Source organism: Mirounga angustirostris, unplaced genomic scaffold (genome assembly GCF_029215605.1).
Source record: "Mirounga angustirostris isolate CCGP_5_RB_7025 unplaced genomic scaffold, mMirAng1.0.hap1 SCAF_4, whole genome shotgun sequence".
Lineage (NCBI taxonomy): Eukaryota > Metazoa > Chordata > Mammalia > Carnivora > Phocidae > Mirounga > Mirounga angustirostris.
This window is the reverse complement of record NW_026991712.1, coordinates 77,149,207-77,163,803: the sequence shown is the minus strand read 5'-3', so window position 1 is coordinate 77,163,803 and position 14,597 is coordinate 77,149,207.

Here is a 14,597-nt window from a genome sequence, read left to right as displayed (position 1 = left end):
TTTTTGCCCCAAATTAAAATATTTAAGAATAATTTCAAGAATAATGAAGCCATTTTCTGACTACCCACTTCAAGTAAAAGAATATTACAAAAGCTTAAAAACCATCTTATCCAACTATATGCCCTTCCTTTCCACCCCCTCCCTGCCTCCAAGGTATCCACTATCTTGACTTTTTAAATTTTCTTTATGGTTTTACCACTGTGTGTCCCCACATAAAATATTACTCAGGTTTGAAAAACTGAACTTACCCATATAAAGACAAGCCAATACTTCCCATCTATATAAAATTTTCTTATAGAATAAAAAATTAGGATCTCTTGACCATAGTCTGGAATAAGCTACCTTGTGATCTTATAAGACCCCTTTCTGGGAAACCAGTGGGCAAGCTCATGAGGGACACCTGAGAAGTATAGGGCTGCAGGCATTTGGCAAGGCTGCAGTGTAGACCAGCTACTGATGTCTAGGAGAAATGTGGTCAGATCCAGTGAGTTGCTTAGTGTGCGCTGCTTTGAAGCTCACAATGACCTACCAACATCTCTCAGAAATAAATCAAAATAGAACTTCCATGAGGTGAAATGAATGTCTTAACTGATCTAAGCAAGAGAGCATGCAGAGGACTATAGGAAACTTTATCAAGATAAGCCAAAGATAGATAAAAGTCTTGGCCAGATAGAACTGGCTATTGTGTCTTCAGGTTAAAAAAAAAGGACACGATGGGGTGCCTGAGTGGCTCAGTCAGTTGGGTGTCTGACTCTTGATTTCGGCTCAGGTCGTGATCTCAGGGTTGTGGGATGGAGCACCGTGTCGGGCTCCACGCTGAGTATGGAGCCTACTTAAGGTTCTCTCTCTCCTTCTCTCTCTGCCCCTCCCCCCACTCATGCTCTCTCTTTCTCTCAAGAAAAAAAGGCACAATGGCTCCTGAGATCCCAGTGAAAACACATGATTCTATCTTTTGAGTCACTTGACCTAATCTACCTAATTATAGTATATAGGGTGGAAGAAGGAGGAAGAAGTCACTTGACCTAATCTACCTAAATATAGTATAGCCCAGTTATAATCCTGGGATCTCTATTTACTATCATTCCAGGGATTCCCAGGCCCCCTCAACTGTGTTGGATACTCTGTTTCTTGTATGAAATGCTTTCTTCTTCCTATTCTTACTGTTGTTTTTTGGTGGATCACATCCTCCAATAGATTTTAAGGAAAAGAGCATGGCAGTAAATTTTTGAAGCCTTGAATGATTGAAAATATGTTTGTTTCATAGGGAATGAATTTGAAAGAGGAAATAATTTTCTTCAGAATTTCAAAGATACTGGGGTGCCTGGGTGGCTCAGTCAGTTAAGTGTCTGAATCTTGGTTTCAGCTCAGGTCATGATTTCAGGATAGTGGGATAGAGCCCCTCATCAGGTTCACACTCAGTGTGGAGTCCACCTGAGACTCTCTCTCTCTCTCTCTCCCTCTGCCCCTTCTCCCTCTCCTCTCTTATAAATAAATGAATCTCTAAAAAAAAGGGGGGGGATTTTCAGAGATACCTTTCCATTATCCCCTTGCTTCAAGTATTCTGTTGAGAATTCCAAACTCATCCTGATCCTTTATAGATGACCTAAATTGTTATATTCTCTTCAGAAGTTCAGAAAAACTTCTGCTCTATACTCAGTGTTCAGAATTTTCATAATGATGTCTTGGTCTATCTTAATTTTTGTGCTGGACATTCAGAGAAACTTTCCAAATAAAAACTCATGTCCTTCTATTTGAGATATTTTCTGAGTTATCTTATCGATGGTTTTACCTACCCCCCCCCGATGTTTTTTTCTGTTATTTCTTTCTGAAACTTCTATTATTCAGATGTTAAACATCTTAGATACATCCTCACCTTTCCTTAGGTATACAACTTATTTCTACCTCTTCCTCTTCCTTACTCTTTTTGTCTTGTTTTACTTTTTATATTATTTTAGGTTTTACAATAGGATCTCTGTCACATATTCTTTTTTTGCCCCTAAGGCTTTAAAAAGTGTGGGGCACCTGGGTGGCTCAGTCATTAAGCGTCTGCCTTAGGCTTAGGTCATTATCCTAGGGTCCTGGGATCAAGCCCCACATCCGGCTCCCTCCTTCTTCCACCCCCTCTGCTTGTGTTCCCTCTCTCGCTGTGTCTCTCTCTGTCAAATAAATAAATACATCTTTAAAAAAAGGCCTTAAAAAGTGTAAAGCAATTAGCTTGTGGGCTGTATAAAAATAAGGTATAGTCTACTAGCCTCTGCAAGCTATAGTCTACTAGCCCCTGATCTAGACATCTTTAATATGAAAGTGGAGAGCAATAAATATGACAATAAATAGACCTTAGCCCCATAGGGTTAATAAGGTTAAGACTAACAGAAAATTTAAAGCTTTTGCCAGGGACCTGTTTCTCTCTAAACAGCTATTGTGTCTTTTCAGACGCCACTAACAAATCCACTCGCTGCCTCTGCAGAGACCCAGACCGACAGAAATGAAGGTCACCAGCCTCGGAACAAGCAAAGCCTTGCATTCCTTACCCCAGACAACAAACGCAAGACCTCATCCATTTTATACCTGCTCTCAGAGCATGTGCACACCCCACTCCTTGTCCTAAGATGACCTCCTGAAGTCAGGGGCTGAATTCTGCCTCATTTTAATGTTAAGTCTTTACACCAAAGTGAACATGGGATGTATTTTACATATATGTCTGCTCAATGTACATGCTCCATCTTTCCTCATGAACAGTCATAAGCTTCCCTGACCTTGTCACCAATATGTATGTAATCCCATTCCCTGTGATTATAAAAACTTGTTCTATTCTCAGGCAGATGAGACAAATTTGAGACAGCCTCCCAACTCTTCATTTGGCTGGTTCTTGAATAAGCCCATTCTTTGCTGTGCATCAGGCAGATGAACTATACAATTATACAGTGCTCTCCTTTTAGGTTCTGGTAAACTGTTCCCTTCCCTCATTTTTTCATTCTAGGAATAACCATCATCCAAAAGGCGCTAGGTCCCTAATTACTGCATTTTCACTTGCAGTTCTTCTGCAACTGTACCTTATGAACAGTCCCTTTGTATCAGATTATCTTATTTTGAGTATGCCTTCCTGTTGGCATCCTGATAAATATAGTCAAAGTAATACCCACTACTGGTACAAAAATCTGTATTAGTTTCCTATTGCTGCTGTAACAAATGACCATTAACTTAGTGGCTTAAAACAACACAAATTTACTCTCTTACAGTTCCCAAAGTCAGAAGTCTAAATCAAGGTGTTACAGGGTTACATTGCTTCTGGAGGCTTCAGGAAAGGATTCATTCCTTTGTTCTTTTTTAGCTTCTGGAGGCCACCTGCATTCCCTGGCCTATGTCCCTTCCTGATGTCACCCCCATCCCCTACTTCCATAATTACATGTCCTACTACTCACTCTGATCCTCCTGTCTTCCTATTTAAGGACCTTTGTGATTACATTAGACCCACCCAGATAATCAAGGATAATCTCCCCATCTCTAGATCCTTTACTTAATGACATTTACAAAATAACTTCATGGCAACACCTAAATTAATGTTGGATTGAATAACTGAGGACCATACCCTAGCCAATTTTACACATAAAATTGACAATCACATGGTGCCAGAAAACAGACTCTCAGAACAAGATTCTGGAATTGAGTGGGACTTGGTCATATATTTGAAGAATGCAAGGATTATTTTCTTAGCCAGGCAAAAATGGGATGCAGGTGATCTGCAACATGTAAAAGCATCAGGATTATTCATATTGTCACTGTTGGCAGCATTATATGGTGTGCAGATGGAGGGCAAGTTACTATGACATCAAGTGTCTGTGGTACTATGGACACAGCACTGATGATAAAGCTTATGGATCCATGCTGCTTCTCCTGACAGCCAGGGAACACAGTGGGAAAAAATGGAAATTAAACAATATAAACACAAATTCAAATTTGAACATGAACATGAATACAAGAATACAATTAAGAGCTTTCATGAAGAAGAACCAGAAAGTGATGACTTTGACTGGGTCCCTTAATCCCCAGTCACAGAGTAGACACAGCTAATAAATAACTAAGCAAGAGTCTAATTGCAATATTAGCAGAATTATAGCTCCAAGCAAATGCTTGCCCCTTACAGGTCATTTTGCTAAAATAAAGACCCTGTTTAGAAGAAGCAGGACTCTGAATCATAGAATGGCGACATTTAAGCAGAAATGGATGAAATTAAAAACTCATCTTCCAAATGCACTGAACTCTCCTCTCTCCCTCCACCCTCCTCCAGTCTGAGGAAATCAGTCCTTCTCTACATTCAAGTCTTTAAATGATATATCTGTAAAAGTTGCTTTGCAAACTCGTGTGGATTCTTCTCAGGACACACCCTACTGCCTCTCATTGCCTCCAGGCCTTATGAGTTATATTTCCAAGTATCAGAGGTAGAGAGGAATGAGGCCTACTCTAGAAAGAGGTAATGTATACACCAAAGGGTTAAAAGATTTTGCCAAATTTATTTACAGGGTAAATTAGAGAAGGGTATTCTAAAAATGTAGCAATCAGCCTGTCTGAGTTCATTGACATGGATTCAATGTCATCTAGGATCTGGGATTTACTGGATTGGTTTGGGCCCCTGTGAATAATATTAAAAGCCTATTCAGTTGGCTAATTGAAGCTTGAACTTAGCTATGGCCTATAGTTAATGATGTTATGTCCTCAAAATATGAGGACATCATTAGAACGCTGAATAGAAGGAATCTAAAGTTTCTTATAAATGGATATTTCATATGATTCTGTTAGGGGCAATCTGCTAGCCATCCTTATGAGAGCCCTGAAGAAATTTCATTACCAAGACAACATGAAATGCATTGCCAAAGGGACCACCAACATCCTTGAAGAGCTCTCAGGCTCTGTAGGCAATGATAATGGTGGGAAACACTATAGTGTAATTGATTTACCTGAAACAATGGGGTTCTAGGAAGTTAGAGCCCGGATGATAGTACCTAACCATCAGAGAAAAGCTGGATAGAATTATCTGGTCTATGAATGAATCTGCACGTTACACAGGCTTAAGCTAGAAGTGGCTGGGTTCCATCAATGGGAAGCAGCTATGGACCATCTGGAGCAGCAATCTTTAGGAACATCCTGAGTATCTGAAATCATATGTCCACCAACCAATAGCTTAGAGCTTTCCATTCCATCCACATCTAACCCATTTTACCAGCTTCTTGAGACAACATGCTTAGAACCATAATATTTTCATTCCTTGGCCCCAGGACCCACACCATTGGAAGATACAACCAAAATTCTTGGAACAAGAAATCTTTGCTTCTAAGTACCACCACCAATAGTTGCCTGTACCTGATTCAGTAAGACAACTGTGGCTGGAGGCATATATCTGGGATCTCACTCCACAGATCTTTCTAGACACAACATAGACTTACAACATAGAACCAAAAAGCTTCAAAGAAACTCTGGTTCTGTGTGGCTTGGCAAATTACATGGGATGGGGAGAAAGGAAGCAACAAGCTCCAAGCTCCATGAAGCTTTTTCAAGCAATGCATCTCACTTAGTGCCTCTCCTGCATACTCCAATCTAATCTAATCTATTCCTATTCACAGACTGTCTCCTAAATATCTAAACTAAATCCTCCATAAATCTCCTCAGCTCTCTGTTCACTTTTCCAGACTCCAAGTTTATGTCTCTGCTGTATCCTAGACTCACATCTAAGATTTGCTGCATGCTTTTGCCTTTTCTGGTTATGACTTTGGCTTGTTTTTTTCTTTCTTTCTTTCTTTCTTTCTTTCTTTCTTTCTTTCTTTCTTTCTTTCTTTCTTTCTTTCTTTTCTTTCTTTCATTCTTTCTTTCTTTCTTTCTTTCTTTCTTTCTTTCTTTCTTTCTTTCTTTCTTTCTTTCTTTCTTCCTTCCTTCCTTCCTTCCCTCCTTCCTTCCTTTCTTCCTTCCTTCCTTCCTTCCTTCCTTCCCTCCTTCCTTCCTTCCTTCCTTCCTTCCTTCTTTCTCTTCTCTTCTCTTCTCTTCTCTTCTCTTCTCTTCTCTTCTCTTCTCTTCTCTCTCTTCTTTTCTCTCTCTTCTCCTCTCTTCTCCTCTCCTCTCCTCTCCTCTTCTCTTCTCCTCTCCTCTCCTCTCCTCTCCTCTCCTCTCCTCTCCTCTTCTCTTCTCTTCTCTTCTCTTCTCTTCTCTTCTCTTCTCTTCTCTTCTCTTTTCTTCTCTTCTCTTCTCTCTCTCTCTCCTCTCTCTCTTTGTAACCCATGCTGTCTGTCCAAGCTGATTCATGAGCAACCTTTCCTGTCAGATCTACCCTACAGACACCAGGATGTGTGCTCCATCCCATGGATGATGACACTCCCACTGGGCACATTTAGACCCAATTGAAAGGACTTAGACTATTTAGCAATGCTATACAGTCCAAAGAATATCAGGTTTAGGATCAAAAAACATAGGAATAAATCTTTCTTAACTCTGCCAGTTGATGTTTGTACACACTTGAGGAAGTTATTAAAAATCCCTGAGCTTCAGTTCTCTTGTCTCTAAAATGAGGCTGAACATTGATAAGAACTACCTTATAATTGAATTTCATAAGAATTAAATAAGATGAGAAACTGCTCAGTCTGTTGTTTTTATACATAGCATACATTCAAAAAGAAATTGCTACTGTTTCTGTATTTCACTCCAACATACATGAAATAGTTTCCATTAGAATACAGCCTCAGGAATCTTTCATTTATTGATATTTTCATATTTAAAGTCATTCCACAAATGCTTTGAGGGTGCTGAACTAATTCTAATTTTGGAAATTGCTGTTTTAATAACAGTGACATAACTCCAGATGATGATGAAGGAAGATTCTAAGTCTTTACAGCAAACCAAGGACATCCCATGAATCACTAAGGTTCTTTTGCACACTGATGATAAATCAGCGATGCAGTGGAATTAGTAAGATAAACAGAATCCAACTCCTTCCTTCTTGTCCCTATTACAGCTTCTCTTCTTGGCATTCAAGCAAATAGATTAAAGAGATGTTCAATATTTCACAGAGGTGAGAAGCTCTGACATACCGTTGGAAATGTGTGACCGCTTAGAGGCGAAATAGCCAGTGAACAGTGGTTTTATTTCCTATGAAAAGCTCACTCTTTAATGTCAACACATGATCCTATCTGGGTCAGTCAGCTTCTCCCTACAAAGAATTTTAACTTTTGAATGGAAAAACATAGAAATTGAACATTTTAAGAGCTCAGTCTTATCAATGGCAGTATTCTCAAGGGAAATTCCATAAATTCTTACTGTTCCCAGCATCCTGGTCCCAGCATCCTGGATTCCTGTTCTTCCCAAGGTCAAAGTTTGAACCCTTACCCTCATATCCTTCCATAAACTATCTCTTTTTGCTTCATCTAAATCAGGTTGTTTCTGTTATTTATTTAGAACCTCAGTAATTTTGAACACATACAGAAACATATTTGCTAAAATAAACTAAACATTGATTTCTGTAAAAATACTTTGCTGCAAACCTAAAAAATTGTTTTATCTGTTTTGGCATTAAAATCCACCAGAGGGCAGAAAGGATTTCAGCTGAATTTTCTCCAATGCATGTAAAGCAAACCACACCACTCAGTTCAGGTTGAATTTTAAATGGACAGCTATTCTTATTTTAATCCAATAGAATATTCATTATTAGGTTTTTTAGAAAAGGCATAAATCAATTACTGAAAAAAAATTTGAGCCTTGGGGTGCCTGGGTGGCTCAGTTGGTTAAGCGACTGCCTTCGGCTCCGGTCATGATCCTGGAGTCCTGGGATCGAGTCCCACATCGGGCTCCCTGCTCAGCAGGGAGTCTGCTTCTCCCTCTGACCCTCCCCCCTCTCATGTGCTCTCTCTCTCTCATTCTCTCTCTCAAATAAATAAATAAAATCTTTAAAAATAATTTGAGCCTTAGAAATGTTTTCAAACTTTCTTTTTAAGTAAAATTTTAGAAATAATTTACATAGACAAAACTACTTTAAAATAAAATAGGGCACATCTCTAATGTATCTATGAAGGCCACATTATCACCAGATAAAATGGATTTTTTTTGTACAATACTAGTTAAAGTAAATCAGCATACAATTATGTAAAAAATGCAGAAGAAATGCAAATCAATTCTCAAAATGATTGTGTTGGGTAAGGAAATTATATATAATTTGACACAATTTTTCTGTTTTTCAGATTTTTCTGAAATGTATTCAAGTTATTTTAAATTACTTCAATAATAAAGAATTAAAATTAAGTTTTAAAATACAGTCCATAGAGAAGTTCCTAAATTTTAAGACCACTCCCAAATAAAATATAGATAGTCCTAAAATAGAAAACATCATTAATGATAAATTTGTAAGGAGAAAATACTCTTTAATGCCTTCAAATTAATTTCTAGGGTTTTATAGTCTTCTTGCTATCTGTTTCTTTAGTCTGTAATTATCTTTGTTGAAGAAAAGTCTAATTATAGCAAACTTATCAGCCATTGGGGCTTCAGTCCACTTGATGGTAGGGACTAGAAAATGTGGGGAGAAAAGCAGAAGTCTTCCCAGAGAAGGTAAAATCTCCTCTAAGATTGGAAAGATAGCTGCAACCAGGCAGAGTAGTGGGGGCACTAAAACACTAAATTTATAAAGAAAAATCAATAAATGTTCATCACGGTTAAAGTAACTTTTAAAGTAACAAGGCTCTAATAAATTCTGAAGGAAGTTTACTCTTATTTTCTAGAGTGGAACATTTAATCATCAATCAAGATACACAACTTTTAGGAGCTGCCCTTTACACATCTAGAGCTTTCTCTTCCATCTCAGCTCAGAAAATGCATTTATCTGCCACCTGCCCAAGTCTGAATCAAAGGTGATGTCAGCCCAGAGCATGACAAGAATTCAAGCTCCTGCTGATGTATATTTTCTGTAAAGAATCTGTTTGAGTTTCCCAACTGATGTTTTTTCGTCTAGACAGCCATTTGGAACAAATTATATTATTTGCTTTGCCTGAAGGAAATGGCAAGGTTTCAGAGGTGTTACACCGATCCATTGTTTGCATATTACTTTCAACATAAAATTGCTAAGAATAACAAGAGATGGTTCATAAGCAAGTCCATCTCTCAATTTTGAGCAGATAATTACAGAACACAAAGAGTTTGTAACAAAAGTCAACTAACTCTAACTACGTTGAGAACTGTTTTTTTTTTTTTTTTCCTTTTCTTTTTCTAACATCTATGCTGTCTAGTGGAAATGACTTATGTTAGTCCTGGAATCATGTGAGGAGGCCAAGCCTAGGACGAGTGTCTAGCCAGAAGTTCACAGCAATATTTTAGGGACCAGATGACAAACACCTAAGACCATAGTGGTGGGTGCAATGCACACTATATACATCAGGGGTATTTCACTTATTTATTTAGCAATATGTTGTGCTCATTGTGTTCTGACACTTTGCTAAGCACTTTAATATTAGCTGATCTGTTTCTCTGAGAGGTGGTTACTGTTTTTATCCCCATACAGATAAGAAAATGGAGGTACCATAGGTTTGGTAACTTACCCAAGGTCACTTGATCAGTAATAATCTATCTGTTCAAAAAGTTATCCAAAAAACTCACATGACAAACATGTGTTAATGTTTTCATTTATTCAAATGCCTACTATGAGCCTTACTTTTTTCTCTTTTGTTCCAGAACCTATCACCTCCCACCTCCTGCAAAGCCTACTGATTTGTGTGTCTCTCAATATTTAAACAGAACCAAACCTTTTGTATCTTACCCAAAACTCCCTGGGCCTTGCGTTCCCCTCCAACTCTGCCTTCTCTCTCATCTTGGCCAGGCGCTTTGAGCTTTTTGAACAATAATCTACGTTCCAGGGCCTCCACTTCCTTACTCCCATTATGCCACAACCCACTATCCTAAAACCTTTGTTCCCAAACTTACTGAAGTTGCTAGCACCAGTGACATCTCCATTCCCTAAAGGCTGTTCCTCAAGACCTGATTGAGGCCTTTTTTGTATCTCATGCTATAATTTGCTCTCAGAGGCTTCAGTTAAATCAATGGTTTTTAACTTAGCTGGGTGTCATGGGCCTTTCTACAATTTAATGAAAGCCATGGATCCATTCCTGAGAAAAATGAAGCATCGATGATATAAAATATATTATATATACAAATTATAAGTATATAAACCTATGTGTGTGTATTCCACTCACTTTCAGAAGGGATTCACAGATTACCTGGTAGCATACCACTAGCCTGAGGCTAAGAGCTTCTCATCTGAATTCGTCCTCTATGCCCTGCCTACCTGGATGCCCCACAGGCCCTTTAATGGCCACTTGTCCCCATATAGTTTCATTGCCTCCCCCCAAGTCTATTTTCCTTCCTCTTGTGTTTCCATGCTTCTATTGACACCAAACTGCACATAAATGTCAAAGACAGATTTTCCTCAAGGTTGGAACTTGAACTGAAGTCCTAGCATGTGTCTGAAGTCACTTTACAAAAAGTGGATCTTGCCTTTGAACAGAACTTTCACTTAGCAGTTAGAGGATGTTCTAGCATTCTGGACACCTACTCATTATGACTAGGAAACTCAAGAAGTTTTTTAAAAATTATTTTTTTTTCCTTTTTGTTTTGTGAAGAAACCAGCCTGGACACACCCCCTATTCAGAGGAGGGATTAGCCCCATTGTTGAGGGTTAATCTCTCAACCTTGTGTGGACTCTGCCTCCCAGCTACAACTATTCATCAGAGCTGCTCTTGGTCATCATAACTGCTGCTTCTCCACAACCCTCACAAGTATGAAGAAGTAGCTCCACTAAATTGAAAAAGAAAGTTGCAAGGATGATATCACCTGGTACTAATTAACTGACCACTCACTCAAATATACTTTCACTACCAAGCTCCTGAGATGTGCAAAAGGAAGAGGGAATATTTTGCTGACCAGATGCAGACAGGTGGATAGAATAGTTTCTGTACCTCAAATTGTTCTCCCTCTCTCTCCTTCTCCCCTCCATCCACCTCCCTGCCCATTATTGGCACAGGCTGAAGAAGCTGAAGACTGCCACCTTTGTCAAAGATCAAGGGGCATCTCGGGGTACTCTGAGAGATGTGGACATATGGTTTGCCTTGCCGGGGACTCCACAGCATAGATCCCAAGAAAAATTTCTAGAAACAGGGTATTAGGGGATTGTCAGGGCAAAGCCAAGGTAAAACTCAGAAACTGATCTCCACTGGGACCAGATAGAAGAGAGAGCCAAGATTCTTCAGAGGATAAAAGGAAATCAAACTGAAGAAACTCCTGAGTTAAAATGTCCATCAGATGTCAAAAAATAGCAGTTCCAAACAGGGCCCCAAATTTTTGGCGGGCACAGTGTATTAACGTTTTTCTAATTAAATGCCAACATTTAGAAGTTGAGATATTTCACGTCAAAGTCCAAATTCCAGCATTCTAGAAAACTCAAAAGGAGGCTGCTTTCTAACATGGCAGCGCTGGCCAGCTCTGAAACCCACCACTGCTGTCAGGTTGTGAACACCAGCCACTGTCCCTGTGGCCCATGTGAATCATTTGCTTTAGTCACCTGGCCCTACAGTCACTTGATTTTCCATGCACAAGGTTAAATGGCTCTCCCAGTTTTACTACTATGTTCATGCCTCTGAGTTGGATAAACTGAAGCAGTTACAAAGGGGAAATGAGGTGGACAATCTGTCCTGTGGGTTTTGCTTCAGTGTCTTTCCATGAAACACAAGAGTTTACTGTGTAACTAGACAACCTCTCGATAGTGTTTCATAAACCATTGTTTTTTATTATAAATTAAAATATGTTCTTTAATATCATTCATTGGATTTTGAGATAACTGTTTATTCTTTATTACATAAAGCACTTACTATGAGCCAATCACTCTTCTAGGCTCTAGAAATACTTCAGAAGATAGGTGCTCCTCTTTTAGAACCAATTTATTGAGGAGAGATAGATAAGAAACAAATATCATTATTACATTGAGTGATAAATGATATGAAACAAATTAAGCAAGGTAATGTGAGGAAGGGCTGCTTCAGACAGGGCTAGACTTTCTAATCAATTAACTATTTTTTTAACATACAGAAAAGTGATAAGACACATACACCCACCCCACCCCCCAAAAATCACACACGCGTCCTGTCTTCTAGATGCTCTCAAAGGCTAGTTTTAGTAACTGCATCTTGCTTTTATTTTATTTATTTATTTATTTATTTTGGGGTGAGTATTAACTTTTTTTTTATTAACATAATGTATTATTTGTTTCAGGGGTACAGGTCTGTGATTCATCAGTTTTACCCAATTCACAGCGCTCACCATAGCACATACCCTCCCCAATGTCCATCACCCAGCCACCCCATCCCTCTCACCTCCCCCAACTCCAGCAACCCTCAGTTTGTTTCCTGAGATTAAGAGTCTCTTATGGTTTGTCTCCCTGTCCCATTTTGTCTTGTTTCATTTTTCCCTCCCTTCCCCTATAATCCTCTGTCTTGTTTCTCAAATTCCTCATATCAGTGAGATCATATGATAATTCTTTCTCTGATTGACTTATTTTGCTTAGCATAATACTCACTAGTTCCATCCACATCATTGCAAATGGCAAGATTTCACTTTTGCATCTTGCCTTTAAAGCAAAGATTATATTGGGGCACCTGGGTAGCTCAGCCAATTAAGTGTCCAACTCTTAAGCTTGGCTCAGGTCATGATCTCAGGGGTCATGAGATGGAGCCCTGCATGGGGCTCCATGCTGAGTGTGGAGCCTGCTTAAGATTCTTTCTCTCCCTCTCCCTCTGCCCCTCCGCCCAACCCTGGCTCACTCTCTCTCAAAAAATAAATTAAAAAAATAAAATAAAACAAAGCAAAGGGTATACAACAGAAAGAGAAGTGGAAGGGCAGGTAATTATGCAGATAGTTCAGAGATTCACTGGGCTGTCTGCTGAAACCCTTAGGTGACTAGTTGAGAGCAGCCAACTTAATTGATCTCTCAGTATTCTGGAGTAAACATTGTTAACCTCCTGTCTTGTTGCTTAGACAATGAGATTATTTCTGTGATGTGTGGATGTTGCTTTGTTACTAAGTAACCATGAGTATCCTATCCTATTCATCTTTCAATCACTTATTTCCCCATGTGAGAAAATTTTCTCTGTGGAGATAAATTAAGGGTCTTTTTATTCATTACTCTCTCAAGCTCTCCCTGTTGAGTTTAATACAATGTGAAAATGAGTATCAAGCAATAAAATAAACATCTTTTTAACTGGAGATATTTTTAATCAATCCCTGTAGGTTTTAAATATATATGTGTGTGTGTGTATATATATGGCATAGAATACATTTCTCAGGCACAGTAGTCATCTGTGGGAATGCTTAAAATCTAATGTCATAGAACTCCATCTGAAATAATTTATCTTATGAAACCATACTAATCATGAAGTCCCTTTAGGCTATTTTCTTTATTTCAGCCACACATGTCTCACCATTAAGTTCTTACTTGTCATTATTCAATAGCCTCTTCTCTTTTATAAAAATAGCACTCCAGCTCTTAGATGATTATGAGCAAAAACTACTTCATTTTTCCAAATGTTGTAAAGATTATAATTACTATGTTAAGTGCAATGAACTAAAAATATGGTATTCTTCTCATTCTTTATTACATAGCATTATTGCAAAATTCCATTCTGCCCCTCCCATGTTTTTTTTAAACATAATTATTTGTCTTTGCCCATAAGCAAAATAAATAAAACTAAAAATTGAAAATCTAGTTTCACACTATTCCTGAAGCCAAAGGGCATTTTTGAGCTTGTTTTTCTGATGGATAAAGGAGTATGTATGTTTACATACATAGACAGGATATGGGAGTTATGGGAGAGACCAAAGGTGCTGCAAAATAAAAGCCCTGGCTAGTGCAGACATACTTGCATCTGTGATACCAACACAAAGGTGGGAATGAGTAGAGCGAAGTCAATGACTGTACTGAATATGCCCTGCTTTGTCTACTTCAAAAAGATGGGGGGGTGTCTGGGTCGCTCAGTTAAATGGCTGACCTTGGCTCAGCTCATGATCCTGGAGTCCTGGGATCGAACCCCACATAGGGCCCTACACTCAGCAGGGAGTCTGCTTGTCCCTCTCTCTCTCTCCCTTTGCCCCTTCCCTCCACCCCCACTTATGCTCTCTCTCTCAAATAAATAAATAAAATCTTAAAAAATAATAATAAATAAAAGTATGAGGTTTTCTATCATTTTATTGTAGGTTTCTCATTTTTTCATTGTTGTTTTTACATGAAACTATTTTAATGTATCAGGATATGTTGTTAAATTCTAAACAGAGAGCACCTGGTTGGCTTAGTCAGTAGAGTATGAGACTCTTGATTGCAGGGTCATGAGTTCGAACTCTAACACTGGGTGTAGAGATTACTTAAAAAAAAAATTCTAGGGGCGCCTGGGTGGCTCAGTTGGTTAAGCGACTGCCTTTGGCTCAGGTCATGATCCTGGAGTCCCGGGATCGAGTCCCGCATCGGGCTCCCTGCTCAGCGGGGAGTCTGCTTCTCCCTCTGACCCTCCTCCCTCTCGTGCTCTCTGTCTCTC